Raw genomic sequence first — 19257 nt, forward strand, 5'->3', positions numbered from 1 at the left:
AATATGGATACATCATTTCAAATAATGTACCTGATGTATTACTGCCTTTGAGAAGTATCAACCATTGCATAGACCTAATTCCCAAAGCTAGTTTGCCTAATAAAGTAGTACACCAAATGATACCGATGGAGAATGACGAGTTGAGTAGACAAGTAAAAGAATTCTTGAGGAAAGGTTTGATCAAAGAAAGTTTGAGTCCTTGTGCAATGCTAGTAGTGTTAGCACCTAAGAAGAATGGAGAATGGAGCACGTGTGCTGATTCTAGAGCAATAAAGAAGATCATAGTGAAGTACTAATTTTCCTTGCCTAGAATGGATGACATAATGGATTGTTTGAGTGGAGCTAGATACTACACAAAGATAGAATTGAAGAGTGGATACCATCCAATCAAAATTAGAGAAGGAGATGAGTGGAAAACAACATTCAAGACAAATGAAGGATTGTATGAATGGTTGGTGATGCCCTTTGGATTGACTAATGCTCCAATTACTTTCATGAGGTTGATGAATGAGGTATTGAATAAATTATTGGGTAAGTTTGTTATTGTGTATTTGGATGACACTTTGAATTTCAGTAATAGCAAGGAAGAACATATGTTGCATTTGAAACAAGTTTTGCAAAGGTTGAGAGAGGAGAAGTTGTTGATAAACATTAAGAAGTGCATTTTCATGAAGGAAGAGTTAGTCTATTTGAGATTTGTGATATTTGTGGATGGATTGAAGATGGATCCTAAGAAGGTAAGATAAATTTTTGAATGGCCTACATCGAAAATCATTGGAGAGGTAAGATCATTTTATGGATTGGCTAGTTTCTACTAGAAGTTCATTAGAAATTTTAGTTCAGTTTGCATCCCTATGACAAAAGCAATGAGAGGAGATAAAAATGATTTCAAGTGGTAAACCAAAGAAAATAAGAGATTTGAATTGTTGAAGTAGAAGGTGATAGATTAGCTTGTGTTGGCTTTACTAGATTTTAGCAAAGTATTTCAAGTGGACTATGATGCATGTAGGAATGCAATTGGAGCAGTGTTGAGTTAGGAAGGAAGATTGGTAGCTTATTTTAGTGAGAAGTTGAATGATGTAAGGAAGAGATATTTTGTGTATGATCAGGATTTATGTGCCATAGTTCAAGAATTGAAGAAGTGGAGACATTACTTATTGCCTTAGGAGTTTGTGTTGTATATAGGTCATGAAGCTTTTGTTGGAATCCAAGAACACTGAGAGGGTGGAGGGGAATCAGTGTTCTACTGGTAATGTTAGTTTTGAACTTATTACTTATTAATCGATTAACAGTAAACAAAATTAAAGTGCATACACCAAATAAAACAAAGAAAGGCAACACCATAACACCAGGATTTGTACGTGGAAAACCCTATAAAGGGAAACACCACGGTGGGGCTGATACCCACAATATCTATATACTTGATCAAGGTATACAAATATTACATAAGAGGGTTTGCACATGCAGAAAGGCCAACTACCTAGAGCTCACTGCTCAAACATAAAATAGGAAGTCTCACTGACTTATAGAATATTACAAAGTGTTTACAAATGAAAATCAACTTATAAGTTGCATCTAACCATGCTGGATAAGTTCTAGTGAATTCTTTGATATCCTTCTCTATATACTGGTTTTCTGATGCTCTGTTCTGCTACCGGTTATACTATGCACGTGAAGTTGCACACAGTAGCTTCCAATCGCTGACCAAAATGCATACCAAAACTCACTGAAATATTTGCAACCAAAAATTCACATTCCCTCATATCCATCTAATCTATCGCTGAGGTGATCTTCTTAAATATCCTTCTAACTTAACCATGTTGGCTTTAATGAGAAATATAAACAAGTCAGTTGTTGGAACATAATGAAAATCAAACATAAATCTAATGACCATGTCGGCCATCACACATTACCACCAAAATCCATGGAAAAATAATCGGGACCAAAATATTTTCTTAGTCAGGTCTTATCCATTATCGGGTTCCATATACATGTTACCGAGATCAAGACATGTTACTGAGATGAAGAATTAGTCAGGATGAAGTGAATGTCGATGCCAGTGTAAAGCAATGTGAATGTAGGTTAACAAAATGATGAAACCATTTACCTTGAGATAATGAGTTGCCATCAATGACAACCCAAAATTCCATAACCCTTGTCGGATGAGTGTCAATTGCCAACTGCTTTGTAGTATTTGAATAGTTTTAGTAATTTAAATCAAAGACATGTGAGATGGGTAGAATTCTTGTAGAGTTATACCTTTGTTTTGAAGCATAGAAGTGGGAAGTCAAATAGAGTCGTTGATGTTTTGATTAGAAGGGGAACTTGTTGTTAGAGATGAGAGTGGAGATATTAGGTTTTGAGGAATTGAAGAACTTGTATAATGAAGACCTAGATTTTGCAAAACCTTGGAAAACATGTAAGGAACTGGTAATGGTGGACAAAAGTAAGTGGTTGGATTATTTCATTCAAGATGAGTTGTTGTTTAGAGGATTTTAGTTGTGTACACCTAGGAGTTCTTTGATGGAGAATCTAATAAAGGAGAAGCATAGTGGAGGATTAGCCGGACACTTTGGTGTTGACAAGACAGTGGCATTAATTAGTGAGAATTAATTTTGGCCTCAGATTCATGAGGATATCAAGAAATTTATGCAAAACCATAGAATTTATCAACTTTCAAAAGGTAGTAGTTAGAATGTTGGATTGTATAAGCCTTTGACAGTTCCAGAGAGACCTTGGGAGGACATAAGAATGGATTTCATACTTGGATTGCCTAAGACACAGAGAGGAAATGATTCTTTATTTGTGGTGGTGGATAGATTCTCAAAGATGACACTTTTCATACCTTGTAAGCAAACAACAGATGCAATGCATATAGTAGACCTATTTTTCAATGAAGTGGGGAGATTACATGGATTACCTAAGAGCATAATTTTAGACAAAGACATTAAGTTTGATGGATATTTTTGGAGGAAACTTTGGAAGAAGATGAAGATAGGTTTGATGTTTAGTTCTACTTTTCACACACAGAATGATGGAGAAACAAAGGTAGTGAATAGGAGTTTGGGAAATTGGTTGAGATGCTTGGTTGGAGATAAAACCATAAAATGGGACTTGATTCTTGTGCAAGCAGAATTTGCCTGCAATAATTGAGTGAATGGGAGTACCGGAAGAACACCTTTTGAGATTGTTATTGGAGAACTCCCTATAGACATAACAAAATTGAGGGACATCAGTGATGAAGACAAGAGGAGCGCAGAAGCAGAATAATTTCCTGAGCATATGAAGACAATACATACTCAGGTTAAACAACATTTGGAAGACATGAACAGTAAGTATAAGGAGAAATTAAATGAGAAGAGGAGACATAAAGAATTTGAAGTGGGAGATGAAGTGATGGAGCTTCTAAGAAAAGAGAGATTTCCAGTTGGCACCTATAACAAGTCTAAGATGAGGAAGTTTGGGCCTTGTAAGATCTTGAGGAAATTCAATTCCGGAAATGCATATGAAGTGGAGTTACCATATAGCTTGGGTATTTCACCTATATTCAATATTGCAGACCTACATCAGTATCATGAGACATAATTTAGTGAGGATAGCATTGTAGACTTTGAGAAGTAGATACCTTGGAGGGAACTAGATCAGATTCTAGACATTTTGGACAATAGGATTGGATGTAGCACTCATAGCAATCAGTACAATGAGTATCTTGTGAAGTGGAAGAACCAACTAGTTGAAGATTCATCATGGATTTCTTAGGTAGAGGTAGACCGGCTTGGTTTTCCTCTGACCCTAGCAATGTGAGAGACTCACTTTTTCAACAACCTTGGATGTCTGATGCAGGAGCATCCCTGGTTCTTGGCAATCTTGCATCAACCGAAAACATTTTCTTTCAATTTGTTCCCGTTTTGCAGTTTCAACATTTCATTGTGAGTTTCTTGGCATTTGGTCACTAGATGTTTGTGGACATTATTATTTATCTTATCCTAAGTCTGTCAGACTTTCGACAAGTTATCATTTTCAGAATTTGAGATAATTTTTTGGCTTAGAACACTGGAACCACTTGGACCTATTTGGCTATTGGCGGATCTTCTAGATCACTTCCAGGAAGATCTAGTGGCCAAGGTAGAGGTTCCTCATATTTTGCAACAATGAAGTGTTACCATTGTAGCCAACTTGGTCATCCAGCATATAGGTGTCCAGAGAAGGGATCATCATCACAAGGTGGAGATAGGAGAGTGAACTATCTTCAAGAAGAGTCTTCAAGAAGCAAGACTTCAAAGGTTGCCTTAGAGTTAGAGGTAGGTGACAATTTGATGATAAGGAGAACTTTGATCAAAGAACCAGTCAAAGAAGGGCCAAGCCAAAGAAGGTCCTTATTTAGGATCAAATGCAAGATTATGGACAAAGTGTGCAAAGTGATCATTGATTCAGGGTCTACAGACAATATTGTGTTAGAGGAGGTAGTGAGTAAGCTCAAATTGTAAAGGATACCCCACAACAATCCTTATAGAGTCACTTGGTTGAACAAAGGCCAACATGTCCTAGTCAATGAGCAAGCATGGGTGGATTTTACCATTGGAAGATATCCAAGGTGTTATGTGTTGTCCTACCCATGGATGCATGCCATCTTCTATTGGGAAGACCATGGCAATTTGATAGACAAGCTATCCATGATGGAGCCAAGAATACATACTCATTCAAGAAAGATGGAGTCACATTCAAGATTCAGTCTATCCTTGAACAAGGTGAAAAGAGGGCAACAGGTCCTAATGTTCTTTTGGTAAGTGAAAAATAGTTCTGGAAGACACTTGAGGAAAGTGAAGGTATAGGGTTTGCACTAGGAATGAAGCCCAAAGAGGAAGACAAGAAAGAGCAGCCAGATTTGCCAATAGAGGTGCAAGATTTGTTGAAGAACTTCAAAGGCATAGTAAGTGATGGACAAACAACCACCATACCTCCTAAAAGAACCATAATCTATCAAATAGACTTCATTCCCGGAGCATCCTTACCCAACAATGTAGCTTATAAAATGACTCCCCAAAAAAACATTGAGATTGCTAAGAAAATCCAAGAGCTCTTAGACCAAGGCTTAATTAGGAAAAACATTAGCCCTTGTGCTTTCCCTACCATGTTAGCACCAAAGAAAGGTGGTACTTGGAGGTTGTGTACTGATTATAGAGCCATAAATAGGATCACCATTAGATATAGGTTCCCTATTCCTAGAATAGAAGACCTAATGGATTGTTTAGGGGAAGCCAAGTATTTTACCAAGATTGACCTTAAAAGTGGATATCACCAAATTAGGATTAAGGAGGGTGATGAATGGAAAACTGCATTTAAGACTACTGAGGGTCTTTATGAGTGGCTTGTAATTGTTGGCAAACACACACTTTAATGAGAAATTGTAGGTGATTGAAGGTATTGTCATTGATGGCAACCTTACAATCATATGATAATGGTAGGCACCAGCACTGGCAGACTCAACACCAGCATACAGTTCATTGGCACCAAAAAGAAATATTACCGGCACCATGCCGACAAAAATTTTGTTTAAATGTATTATGTATTTAATTGTAAAATCTTTTTGTAAGCTGACATGGCGGATTGTAATAAGACTCATATAAGTATGAGATCTTGTAGATCATTTTAGGAATAGTATATGAAGTGAATATGGAAGGATTATTGTAGACCTAATATGCGAATTGTAAGAAATATTTTGGATAAGGGTTTATGAATATTGCAGAGCTTAAACTGACACTAAACCGGGCATAGTAGATGCTAATCTGAAGCAGTACATGATACTAGATTTGTATAATCCATTTTTGTAAATCAGTGAGACTTCTTTTGTAACTAAGCAGTGAGCTCTAGGCACTTGGCCTTCCTGCATGTGCAGGCCCCTATTGTAAATGTAATATTCCCTTATTGGCCAGTAAGCGAATATTGTGGGTCACAAATCCCACCAAGGTTTATCCTACATAGGGTTTCCTCATTAAAACTACTATGTTATGGTCTGTCTTTCATGTTGTGGTTATTGTTCTTATTTACTGCATTATTTTTAGTTTATCGGTACATAGTTTTGAAATGCTTTTCATATAATAAGTTAACAAAAATCATATATCGGTTAGATACTAATTCACCCCCCCTCTCAGTATCTTTGGGAAACCTAACAATTGGTATCATAGCCTACTCCTCTATTTTCAAAAGCCTAACAGCTTGAGGAAGATCTTGACACCAGTAGAGATCAAAAACTTGAAAAAGCAATTGGAAATAGCTCTTTCAGACTATGATGCAGAAAAAGTGAAGAATATCAAACTTGAAGATGATCTGAAGGCTGCACAGGAGATCATTCAAGGACTTCAAGTGAATCTTACTATTGTAGGGAACAAAAGAAGAGAACTTTGTGAGAAGATGCAGAATGATGATGATGAGAAAAAAACTCTTAATGATCTGGTGAACAATCTGAGACAAGAAAACAGTACAATGAAGAATAAGATGCAGGATATGACTATGAGATTTTGTAAAGAGACTGAAAACCGGAAGAAGAATGAAGATGATTTGGCTAGAAGAATCAAAGATGCTACAAATGAAAATTTAAGACTCAGTCATGAGAATGATATGCTAAAGATAGATCTAATTCACATATAACATGATAAAACTAAACTCATGAGATAGAAAGATTTCTTGGAAAATGAGCTGGCTACTGCAAATCAATACAAGGAGAAATTCAAGAAAAGATCAGAAAAGCTTGATGACATGCTGAAGAATCAGAAACCTAATGGAGATACAAATGGCCTTGGCTTTGAAGTTGGTGAAAGCTTCGATACTGCAAACAATCATGATCATAGCAAACCAGTAAGACAACCTAATGCTTATAAATTTAATGGGAAATGCTTTAACTATAACAAGTATGGTCATAGAGCAAATCAGTGTAGATCTAGAAATTATCAGAACACTAACACACTGATTAGTCAATGTTTTAAATGCAACAAAGTTGGTCACAATTTAGAAAATTGTAGAATGAATGTAAAATGTATGTTTGTGGAAGATTTGGACACTTATCTAATCAATGTAGAACACATACCAGCATAGGATATGGGAAAGCTATTCAGAAAAAACAATGTGACTTGTTATGCTTGTAACAAGATTGGATATATTGCGAAATTCTGTAGAAGTAAGACATCATCGACAAATAACAAAGGACCCAGCCTAAAAGGTAAAGAAAGAGTTGAAGAGGTAAAGCATTAATTCTCAAAGCAATGATTTAGAAAGTCATATCAGAATGTTGGTGGGAATACTGATGATAAAGAGAGCATAGAGAATTGCGTAATTTTACACTTGGACATATTCAAGAAATTTTTTATGGAAATTGGTGATGAAATACAAAATGATTTATACAAAAGACTAGAAGCTAGAAGGGTAGCTATTGTTGAGTTAGACAAAAAGATAAAAATAGAAAAATTGCTTGCAATTCACCCAGTGAACTCTGCTGAAGAGATAGATCAATTAATCAGTGAGGCCAATTGGATAGTATTTTCAACCGATCACCGACATGTAGAACTAATGGCAAGAAGAGTGAATGAAATCTCTAAAGAAACTGCAGATCAATGGGATAAATTCTTTTTTGAAAAGGAGAAACAGGAAGAACTTAAAATACCTAAGACCATCAGAGTCTACCAAAAGGATAGGGATAAGGGGAAAGGTAAGTTAGGTGGACCTCCAAGCCTAAAGATAACTGATAACTTGCCCCCACCTCCTTCTAATACTCCACCGGTACATACTGTTAACAAACAACTCGCAACAGAGAGTATGGAGACTCCTCATGAGGATACAAATCCTGAGTCTAAAATTTGGTACACTATGAACATAGACACCCAAGAGGTAAATATTGTGGTGGAAAAAGAGACCACTGAAGATAAGAAGAAAGATGTGGCTACTGAACCACCGGCAGCAAATGTTGAGATTGGGATTGAGACACAAACTGAACAATCAGTTGATCCTAAACCCACTAAGCTAGAGCAATAGATTGAAAAACTAGATGTGATATCGGCAGTGGACAGTGTAGAGGTGCATACTGAAAAATTGATAGTAAATATTGAAACTTGATGAGAGAAATCGGTAGTCTAGAGCACAAAGAAACCCACTGAGGCACAGGTTGAGAAACAAGAACAAAAAAAAAGTTGAGGTATAGGTTCATGCAAAGATAGTGCCACCAGCAACAACTGAGAAACCCAAACCTTTGCTAATAGAAATGCAAACACAAACTAACCTACCAAAGGTCAATACAAGCAAAGAGGTTACTCGCACCAGCAGAATGCAGATTGTTGGCTCTTCCATGATTGAATTCAGACCAATAAATGTGACAGAGGTTTTATTGGACTCAATTAAGAAAATCACATAGTGTAGTGCACAAGCACATAAGGCTATTGATGATACAATTCCTATTCTAAAATTGATAGCACCCAAGTGGAATGTGGAAAATAAAGATTCTTTAAATCAACTAGACACATTGTCTAAGTATATCACTGATAACATTGTGATAGTTGATCAGATAAATGAGGAAACATTCAAAGAGAAATGGAGCAAGGAAAATAGAAATTCTTTGATGAGAAAATAAAGAAGTGCATGGGACACATTGATACCCTTTTACCGACACTAAGCAAAACAATAAAGGAGTTTAAGGATTTGTATAGAGACACATGTAAAACTAATATTTTGATAGTAGATATAGACAAGGAGATTAGTAAGGTATAGATAGAAATAAATGATATAGCTGACAATTTCATTGATTCATTTGAACCATTATTAGTTATAGAGTAGAAAATAGCAGGTTTTGAGGAGAAACTAGAAAAATTGGAAAAAGAAAAGGAAAGAATAAAAGGAAAGGCAAAAGATCTTAAATGGAGACTCAGTCCCAAATTAGACTACCTCATCTCTTTAAGAAAAGAGATCTCAGAGGCACTTGTTCAAGGACTGAAGACAATGGAAGAGCAAACGCAACTCCTCACCGATACAATTCAAAGGACAGAGGCCGCAATGAAGGACAGTGAAAGGTTCACTGAGAGTCTGAATCTTGTATTGGCAGACCTTTTCCAGATTGTAACCAACCAGTTACAAGGATCAAGCTGAAACTACACTCAGATGACACTTTGACAAACTTTGTCATTGATGTCAAAGGGGGAGTAGTGGAAATGAGAAAAGTGATCAAAAGAAAGACATCATCAGCTCAGGGGGAGTATCTTGATAACACAGTTTTTTGTAAGACAGTTTTGGCTAAACATTTTTGGATATACAATTTTGTATTTTTCTCATGAGTGTTGCCATCAATGCCAAAGGGGGAGATTGTTGGCAAATGCACACTCCAATGAGAAATTGTAGGTGATTGAAGGTATTTTCATTGATGGCAACCTTACAATCATATGATAACGGCAGGCACCAGCACTAACAGACACAATACCGACATATAGTTCACCAGCACCGGATTACCGGCACCATGACCGACAGGAGTTTTGTTTAAATGTATTTTATATTTAATTGTAAAATCTTTTTGTAAGCCAACATGGCGGATTGTAATAAGACTCATATAAGTATGAGATCTTGTAGATCATTTTAGAAATAGTATATGAAGTGAATATGGAAGGATTATTGCAGACCTAATATGTGAATTGTAAGGCAGATTTTTGATAAGGGTTTATGAATATTGCAGAGCTTAAACCGGTATTGAACCTGGCATAGTAGATGCTGATCTGAAGCAGTACATGATACTAGATTTGTATAATCCATTTTTGTAAGTCAGTGAGACTTGTTTTGTAACTGAGCAGTGAGCTCTAGGCACTTGGCCTTCCTGCATGTGTAGGCCCCTATTGTAAACATAATATTCTCTTATTGGCCAGTAAGTGAATATTGTGGGTCACAAATCCCACTGAGGTTTTTCCCACACCGGGTTTCCTCATTAAAAATACTATGTTATGGCATGTCTTTCATGTTGTGGTTATTGTTATTATTTACTGCATTATTTTTAGTTTATCGATACACAGTTTTGAAATGATTTTCATATAATAAGTTAATAAAAATCATATACCGGTGAGATATTGATTCACCCCCCCCCCCCCTCTCAATATATTTGGGAATCCTAACTATTGGTATCAGAGCCTATTCCTCTATTTTCAAAAGCCTAACAACTTGAGGAGGATCCTGACACCGGTAGAGATGGAAAACTTGAAAAAGCAATTGGAAACAGCTCTTTCAGACTATGATGCAGAAAAAGTGAAGAATATAAAACTTGAAGATGATCTGAAGGCTACACAGGAGATCATTCAAGGACTTCAAGAGAATCTTACTATTGCAGGGAACAAAAGAAGAGAATTTTGTGAGAAGATGCAGAATGATGATGATGAGAAATAAACTCTTAATGATCTAGTGAACAATCTGAGACAAGAAAACAGTACAATGAAGAATGAGATGCAAGATATGACTATGAGATTTTGTAAAGAGACTAAAAACCGGAAGAAGAATGAAGATGATTTGGCTAGAAGAATCAATGATACTGCAAATGAAAATTTAAGACTCAGTCATGAGAATGATATGCTAAAGACAAATCTAATTCACTTAGAAAATGATAAAAGTGAAGTCATGAGATAGAAAGATTTCTTGGAAAATGAGTTGGCTACTGCAAATCAATACAAGGAGAAATTCAAGAAAAGCTCAAAAAAGCTTGATGACATGCTGAAGAATCATAAACCTAATGGAGATACAAATGGGCTAGGCTTTGAAGTTGGTGAAAGCTTTGGTACTGCAAATAATCATGATCATAGCAAACCGGTAAGACAACCTAATGCTTACAAATTTAATGGGAAATGCTTTAACTGTAACGAGTATGGTCATAGAGAAAATTAGTGTAGATCTAAAAATTATCAGAACACTAACACACCCATCGATGAATGTTCTAAATGCAACAAAGTTGGTCACAATTCAACAAATTGCAGAATGAATGTAAGATGTTATGTTTGTGGAAGATTTGGACACTTATCTAATCAATGCAGAACACATACCGGCATAGGATATGGGAAAGCTATTCAGAAAAACAATGTGACTTGTTATGCTTGTAACAAAATTAGACATATTGCAAAATTTTGTAGAAGTAAGACATCACCGATAAATAAGAAAGGACCCAGCCTGAAAGGTAAAGAAAAAGTTGAAGAGGTAAAGCAATAATTCTAAAAGCAATGGATTAGAAAGTCAAATCAGAATGTTGATGGGAATACTCCTCCACCGGCAGAATAGAGTATCACACCACTAGAAGGAGACTCTTCATCTAACTGAAGGAAAATCCTATGGGGATTTGGCAACAAATTGAAAAACATGCTAATGTACCCTCGGTTGATGATAAGAAGTTGGATTACTTCTTTATCGACAAATGAGTTAAGTTTTGACTTAACTGACAGACATTAAATGTGGTAGTTGAAGGTTATAACATGATAAAGTAAGTGTTTTGGCTCCTTTTTCATTCACCGAGCATTCAAATCTTCGAGAGCACGAAAATTCCTGAGCGAAGGCATCCTTAGCGAAAAGTAAAGCAATTCATCCAAGCACTCATCCTAAAGGAAGATTGAGGTATTTATAATTATGGCTTCTTCATCTGCACTTGAATTTATTGCAAACCCTACTGTGATTGAGGTTATCAAGCGACCTAGACCTGTATTTAAACTTTTTCCCAAAATTGCGAAGAGGGATGATACCCTAGGAGCATTTTCGAAAATACCTAAGGGAGTAGTTTATGTAGAGGATCCTAGGATATACATACATTGTCATATAGAGGAACTAGGAGATGGTGAAATCAAGTACATGTATAGGATAGTGATTTGTGATGCAAATGGTAACATTAAACTGGAACACAAGGTTGTAGAAACCCTAGGTTTTGTGGATATTCTTAGCATTCCTAATTTTCCTGATGGTGTGTAGTCCTAAGCAGAGTCCATGGTGAATTCTTTTGGTTGGATTCCATCCATAAGATCACTAAAGAAGCATTTAGGGCAGTGACATGGTTACCTTCCATTGGTAGCAGGCCTGATAGAACTAAGAAAGTTTCAAATGACACTGTGATGACCTTAACTAGTGCAACATTTGACAAAAGGTCTCCAAGAGTCAATAATGTGAAGGACATCAATGTCAGATTTGTCAGTATGAATCTTTTCTATAAGGCTACACATGGAAATATGTTAAGCTCAGTATCTAGCTTATGTATTAAAAGTGCATATGACATGGTGAATGACAATAAAAGAATAGATGTGTGTGAATGGCTTAAAGATGAATTGATAGACAACCTGAAGAAGATCAAAGGTGATAAGAAGGGAACTTTCAGATTTGGAAATTTTCTTGTATGTTTGATATTGTACATTACCAAGGAAGTACCCGATATTGGTAAGAAAGACTTTGGCTTTGATATACCGATAGGAAAGCAACTATTGGATATATTAAACAACATGGGAGAAAACAGAGAGAAACATATAAATGAACATTTTCAAGCACTGAAGCCTCGAATGAAGACAAGGATAAGAACATCTCAGGCAATTGTTGATAAATATCAAAAAGAGATATGCTTTGTAATTAAGAAAGATGAAATTTGGATGGAGGCAGTTGTCCCTAGAACTCTTTGGGTAACCGAAATGGGATATGAAATAGATGATAACATAATTGAGACTTATACAAAAGCCCTCCTTGAAGCACCAAAGGAACCATCTGAGAAATTTTTTGGCAATGCAGAAACAATAGAGAGTGGTATTCAGTCTCAGAAAAGAGTCAAGAAGACTAAACAAATAGTGAGGAAAGGCACAAGACAAGCTAAAGCTATCAAAGAAGATGTACTGAGAAAAACTGGTATCAAGGAAAGTGAGTTCGAAGGACTTCAACCAAAAGTTCATCTTTCACCAATTGCAACTTCTTCTGAAAGTGATATACCAGCTGAAATAAAAAGGGTAGAAAGAAAAAGAAAACCCTCACGGGCACCCTCACCTACACCTAGAAGAACAAGACAAAAGCAACAGGCAGTTAGGCCTCCAACTATGAAGTTAACCCCAAAGAAAAAGAAGGTAAAACAGGATATTGCTCCACTGGACAAACTTCTAAGTGAAATAACAGAGGATGGAAAACTAAAAAATATTAGCAAGCTGTATAACACACTTTCTACTGATGATAAAGAGAGCATAGAGAATAGCGTAATTTTACACTTGGACATATACAAGAAATTTTTGATGGAAATTGTTGATGAAATACAAAATGATTTATACAGAAGACTAGAAGCTAGAAGGGTAGCTGTTGTTGAGTTAGACAAAAAGATAAAAATAGAAAAATTGCTTGCAGTTCAACCAGTGAACTCCACTGAAGAGATAGATCAATTAATCAGTGAGGCCAACCAGATAGTATTTTCAACTGGTCACCGACATGTACCACTAATGGCAGGAAGAGTGAATGAAATCTCTGAAGAATTTGCAGATCAATGGGATATATTCTTTTTTGAAAAGGAGAAACAAGAAGAACTTAAAAGACCTAAGACCATCAGAGTCTACCAAAAGGACAAGGATAAGGGGAAAGGTAAGGTAGGTGGACCTCCAAGCCTAAATATAACTGATAACTTGCCCCCACCTCCTTCTTATAATCCACTGGTACATACTATTGACAAACAACTAGCAACAAAGAGTATGGAGACTCCTCATGAGGATACAAATCCAGAGTCTGAAATTTTGTACACTATGAACATAGACACCCAAGAGGTAAACATTGTGGTGGATAAAGAAACCACTGAAGGTAAGAAGAAAGATGTGGCTACTGAGCCATTGGCAACAGATGTTGAGATTGGGATTGAGACACAAACTGAACAATCAGTTGATCCTAAACCCACTTAGCTAGAGCAACAGACCGACAAACTAGTTGAGATATCGGCAGTGGACTGTGCAGAGGTGCATACTAAGAAACCAGCAGTGAATACTGAAACTTGATCAAAGAAACTGGCAATAGAGAGCATAGAGAAACCCATTGAGGCATAGGTTGAGAAACATGAACAGAAAAGGTTGAGGTATAGGTTCATGCAGAGACAGTGCCACCGGAAACAACTGAGAAACCCAAGCCTTTGCTAATAGAAATGCAAACACAAACTGACCTACCAGAGGTCAATACAAGCAAAGAGGTTACTCACACCAGTGGAATGCAAATTGTTGGCTCTTCCATGACAGAATTCAGACCAACAAATGTAACAAAGGTTTTATTGGACTCAATTCAGAAAATCACAGAGTGTAGTGCACAAGCATATAAGGCTATTGATGATACAATTCCTATTCTAAAATTGATAGCACCCAAGTGCAATGTGGAAAATAAAGATTCTTTAAATCAACTAGACACATTGTCTAAGTATAACACCGATAACATTGTGACAGTTGATCAGATAAATGAGGAAACATTCAAAGAGAAAATGGAGAAAGAAAAACATAAATTCTTTGATGAGAAAATAAAGAAGTGCATGGGACACATTGATACCCTTTTACTGCCACTAAGAAAAACAATAAAGGAGTTTAAGGATTTGTATAGAGACACATGTAAAACTAATATTTTGATAGTAGATATAGACAAGGAGATCAGTAAGGTACAAATAGAAATAAATGACATAGCTGACAATTTCATTGATTCATCTGAACCATTATCAGTTATAGAGCAGAAAATAGAAGGTTTCGAGGAGAAACTTGAAAAATTGGAAAAAGAGAAGGAAAGAATAAAAGGAAAGGCAAAAGATCTTAAATGGAGACTCAGTCCCAAATTGGACTACCTCATCTCTTTGAGAAAAGAGATCTCAGAGGCACTTGTTCAAGGACTAAAGACACTAGAAGAGAAAATGCAACTCCTCAATGGTATAATTCAAAGGACAGAGGCCGCATTGAAGGACAGTGAAAGGTTCACTGAGAGCCTGAATCTTGTATTGGTAGACCTTTTCCAGATTGTAACCAACCGGTTAGAAGGATCAAGCTGAAACTGCACTCATTTGACAAACTTTGTCATTGATGTCAAAGGGGGAGTAGTCGAAATGAGAAAAATGATCAGAAGAAAGACATCATCAGCTCAGGGGAAGCATCTTGATAACACAGTTTTTGGTAAGAGAATTTTGGCAAAACATTTTTGGATATAAACATTTTTGGATATTAAATTTTGTATTTTTCTCATGAGTGTTGCCATCAATGCCAAAGGTGGAGATTGTTGACAAAAGCACACTCCAATGAGAAATTGTAGGTGATTGAAGGTATTGTCATTGATGGCAACCTTACAATCATATGATAACGGCAGGCACCAGCACCGACAGACACAATACCAACATACAGTTCACCAGCACCGAAAAGAAAGATTACCGACACCATGGCCGATAGGAATTTGCTTTAAATGTATTTTGTATTTAATTGTAAAATCTTTTTGTAAGCCAACATGGTGGATTGTAATAAGACTCATATAAGTATGAGATCTTGTAGATCATTTTAGGAGTAGTATATGAAGTCAATATGGAAGGATTATTGCAGACCTAATATGCGAATTGTAAGGCAAATTTTGGATAAGGGTTTATGAATATTGCAGAGCTTAAACCAGTACTGAACCTGGCATAGTAGATGTTGATCTGAAGCAGTACATAATACTAGATTTGTATAATCCATTTTTGTAAGTTAGTGAGACTTCTTTTGTAACTGAGTAGTGAGTTCTAGGCACTTGGCCTTCCTGCATGTGCAGGCCCCTATTGTAAACATAATATTCCCTTATTGCCCACTAAGGGAATATTGTGGGTCACAAATCCCACCGAGGTTTTTCCCACATCGAGTTTCCTCATTAAAAATAATGTGTTATGGTGTGTCTTTCATGTTGTGGTTATTGTTCTTATTTACTGCATTATTTTTAGTTTATCGGTAGAGAGTTTTGAAATGCTTTTCATATAATAAGTTAACAAAAATCATATACTGGTCAGATATTGTTTCACCCCCCTCTCAGTATATTTGGGAATCCTAATAGTAATTCTATTTGGCTTATCCAATGCTCCAAGCACCTTCATGACACTCATGAATGAGGTGATGAAGGACTTCATAGGTAAATTTGAGGTGGTATATCTTGATGATATTCTCATTTTCAGTAAGGATAGGGAAGATCACATTAATCATTTGCAAGATGTATTACAAAGATTGTATGATGAAAAGCTAACCTTGAACTTGGAGAAGTGTGAATTTGTTAAACAGGAGTTGGTTTACCTTGGTTTTGTGTTATCTCAAGGAAACCTCAAGATGGATCCCAACAAGGTTGAAGCCATTGTAAATTGTCCTACTCCTAAGTCAGAAACAAAGGTGAGAAGCTTCAATGGACTAGCTCAATACTATAGGAAGTTCATTAGGCAATTTAGTGCTATATGTGCACCAATGTTAGACACCATTAGAGGTGGAATAAAGGCAAAGTTGCAGTGGGGTTAAGAAAAAAGAAAAGGTTTTGAAACCTTGAAGGAGAAAATAACTACTCAACCGGTGCTAGTGTTGCCTAGTTTTGAGAAACTTTTCATTGTGGAATGTGATGTAAGCAATGTTGTAGTAGCAGCTTTCCTAAGCCAATAAGAAAGACCAGTAGCCTTCCATAGTGAAAATATAAGTGATGCCAAGAGGAAATACTCCTCTTATGATCTTTAGTTGTATGCTTTAGTGCAGGCTTTGAGGAAGTGGAGACACTATCTCCTCCCTAAAGAATTTGTAGTCTATACAGATAACCAAGCATTGAGTTTCCTAAACTGACAAGACAAACTCAATCATAAACATATGAAATGGGTGGAGTATATGCAAGCCTATACACTCACCATTAAGCACAAGAAAGGGCAGTTAAACTGGGTAGCTGATGCACTAAGTAGAAGACTTTTGACATTCCAAGAAATCCAATTGAGGAGCATAGGTGTTGATAGTTTTAAAGGCTTATACCTAGAGGATGAAGACTTCTCAAATAATTATAAGGTTTGTAAGGAGTATTAAAATCACTTCCATAGTGAGTATTTTGGTTTTACTTTGTAAAATGGGCTATTGTTCAAAGGTGGGCAGCTTTGTGTGCCTAGAGGCTCAATGAGAGAAAACCTTATACAAGAGAAGCATAATGGAAGCCTTAGTGGACATTTTGGAGTCAACAAGACTCAAGAGTTGGTTCAGAGGTATTACTATTGGCCAAGGATGAATCAAGATGTGAAGAAGTATGTGGAGACTTGCATAGTTTTCCAAAAGGCCAAAGGTACTTCTACAAATGTTGGTTTATACCAACCTCTTCCCATACCAAACAGACCTTGGGAATGCATTAGTATGGACTTTGTAGTAGGTTTACCAAGGAAAAAGTAGGGATATGACACCATTTATGTCATTGTGGACATATTTAGCAAAATGAATCACTTTGTGCCTTGCAAGACTACTCATGATGCATGCCAAATTGCTCAATTGTTCTTCAAAGAGGTAGTGAGGATACATGGTTTACCCATGAGCATTGTTTCAGATAGGGACTCAAAGTTCATGAGTCATTTTTGGAAGACACTATGGAAAAAGCTTGGCACCAACCTCTCTTTTGGATCGGCCTACCATCCCCAAGTAGATGGGCAAACCAAAGTGGTGAATAGAAGCTTGGGAAATTTATTAAGGTGCGTTACTAAGGAATATGGTTAGACATGGGATCAAGTACTCTCACAAGTTGAATATGCATATAATAACACCATGAATAGGACTACTGACAAGAGAACTTTTGAAGTGGTCTATGGTATGCATCCAAGAGGTATTTTGGAGTTGAGAGACTTAGGAAGTGCAGAAGCAAGAAGTGGATATGCAGAGGACTTTGCTCAATAATTGAAGGAGGTCCATGAATCAGTTAAGAAAGCTTTGATGGAGAACACAAGCAAACTCAAACAAAAAGTTGATGAAAGAGGAAGAACCTACAATTTCAAGTGGGGGATCTTGTCATGGTGCACCTAAACAAATCAAGGCTACAACAAGGAGTGCCAAAAAAGTTGCAAATGAGAAGGATAGGTCCATGTGCCATTCTAGCCAAGTATGGAGAAAATGCATACAAGGTGGATCTACCTAGTGACATAGGATTGTCACTAGTTTTTAACATAGCAAACTTAGTTACCTACAAGGGACCAATTCAAGGTTCAGATTGTAGTCACTCAGACGTATCAAATGATGTGAACAACCTTCAGTTACCAGCCAAACCAAATCCAAAGGCCGAGAAGGTGTTGAGTTCAAGGATTGCCAAGAAGATAGGGCATCAAGCCTATTGGGAGAACCTCATAAAATCAGACATGGGTGCTTGAGACTAAGTTTAAGAAGCATGGAATTGATCAAAATCTGATTCCCAAGGAGGTGACATGATCTTCTTTTGTTAGGGAGAATGGTGCAGGAGCACCTAGGACTTAGACTATTTTAGTTTTCTCAATTTTGGCTTGTACTGACCCTAGCCAGGTTAGTAGTGAATAAGGACTCCAGGAGGGTCCAAGAGTTAGTTTTTTGAGTCAATGTAGGCCTAGGTTGAGTTCATTCTTCTTAGGTTTGCATTTTTGTTTAAATAGTGGATTTGAGTAGGTAATTGACCTTCTTGATGGTCAAAAATGTCACAACTTGGTATAGGCATTAGGGAGGGTTAAATTAGTCTTAGACATGTTTGAAAAGTCATGTGTGCTGAATTAGAATAGGTCTTATGGATTGAGAAGACCAAAAAGTGCAAAAGGGCAAAGTTGCAAAAAGTTGTCAATGACAACTTTTGTCCTAAAACGGTTAGCGATAGAGTTAGGGATTGTTCAATGCCCTAGGATGAATCCACACATGGGAAAAACTATAAATACCCTCTCTTTCATAGTTACCAAGGTTGGATAATGTTCTTTGTAAGTTCAACAATCTGAAACTACTCATTTTCAGACTAGTTGGCACCATTTTGGTTTGATTTTACTCTTTTAGCAATTGAAAATGGATTGAGTTTCTCTAGTGTGTTATAGTATTTTTGGTTCCATTTCAAGCTTTTTAGATAGTTTTCATTAGTGTTTTCTTGCTTTGGTTTGTGAGCAGCCAGTTTTGGCTTGTATATAGCAATTTTTTTGTAAATATGGTTGCCCCATGAGTTCCACACATGCTGCCACCATGAATTGTTGGGACATGATGGGAAACCACCTGTATAGTGTAAATATGTAGGGGTAGATGCTGGAGAATATTTTTAACATGACTGTCACCTTGT

This window comes from Cryptomeria japonica, chromosome 4 (genome assembly GCF_030272615.1).
Source record: "Cryptomeria japonica chromosome 4, Sugi_1.0, whole genome shotgun sequence".
Lineage (NCBI taxonomy): Eukaryota > Viridiplantae > Streptophyta > Pinopsida > Cupressales > Cupressaceae > Cryptomeria > Cryptomeria japonica.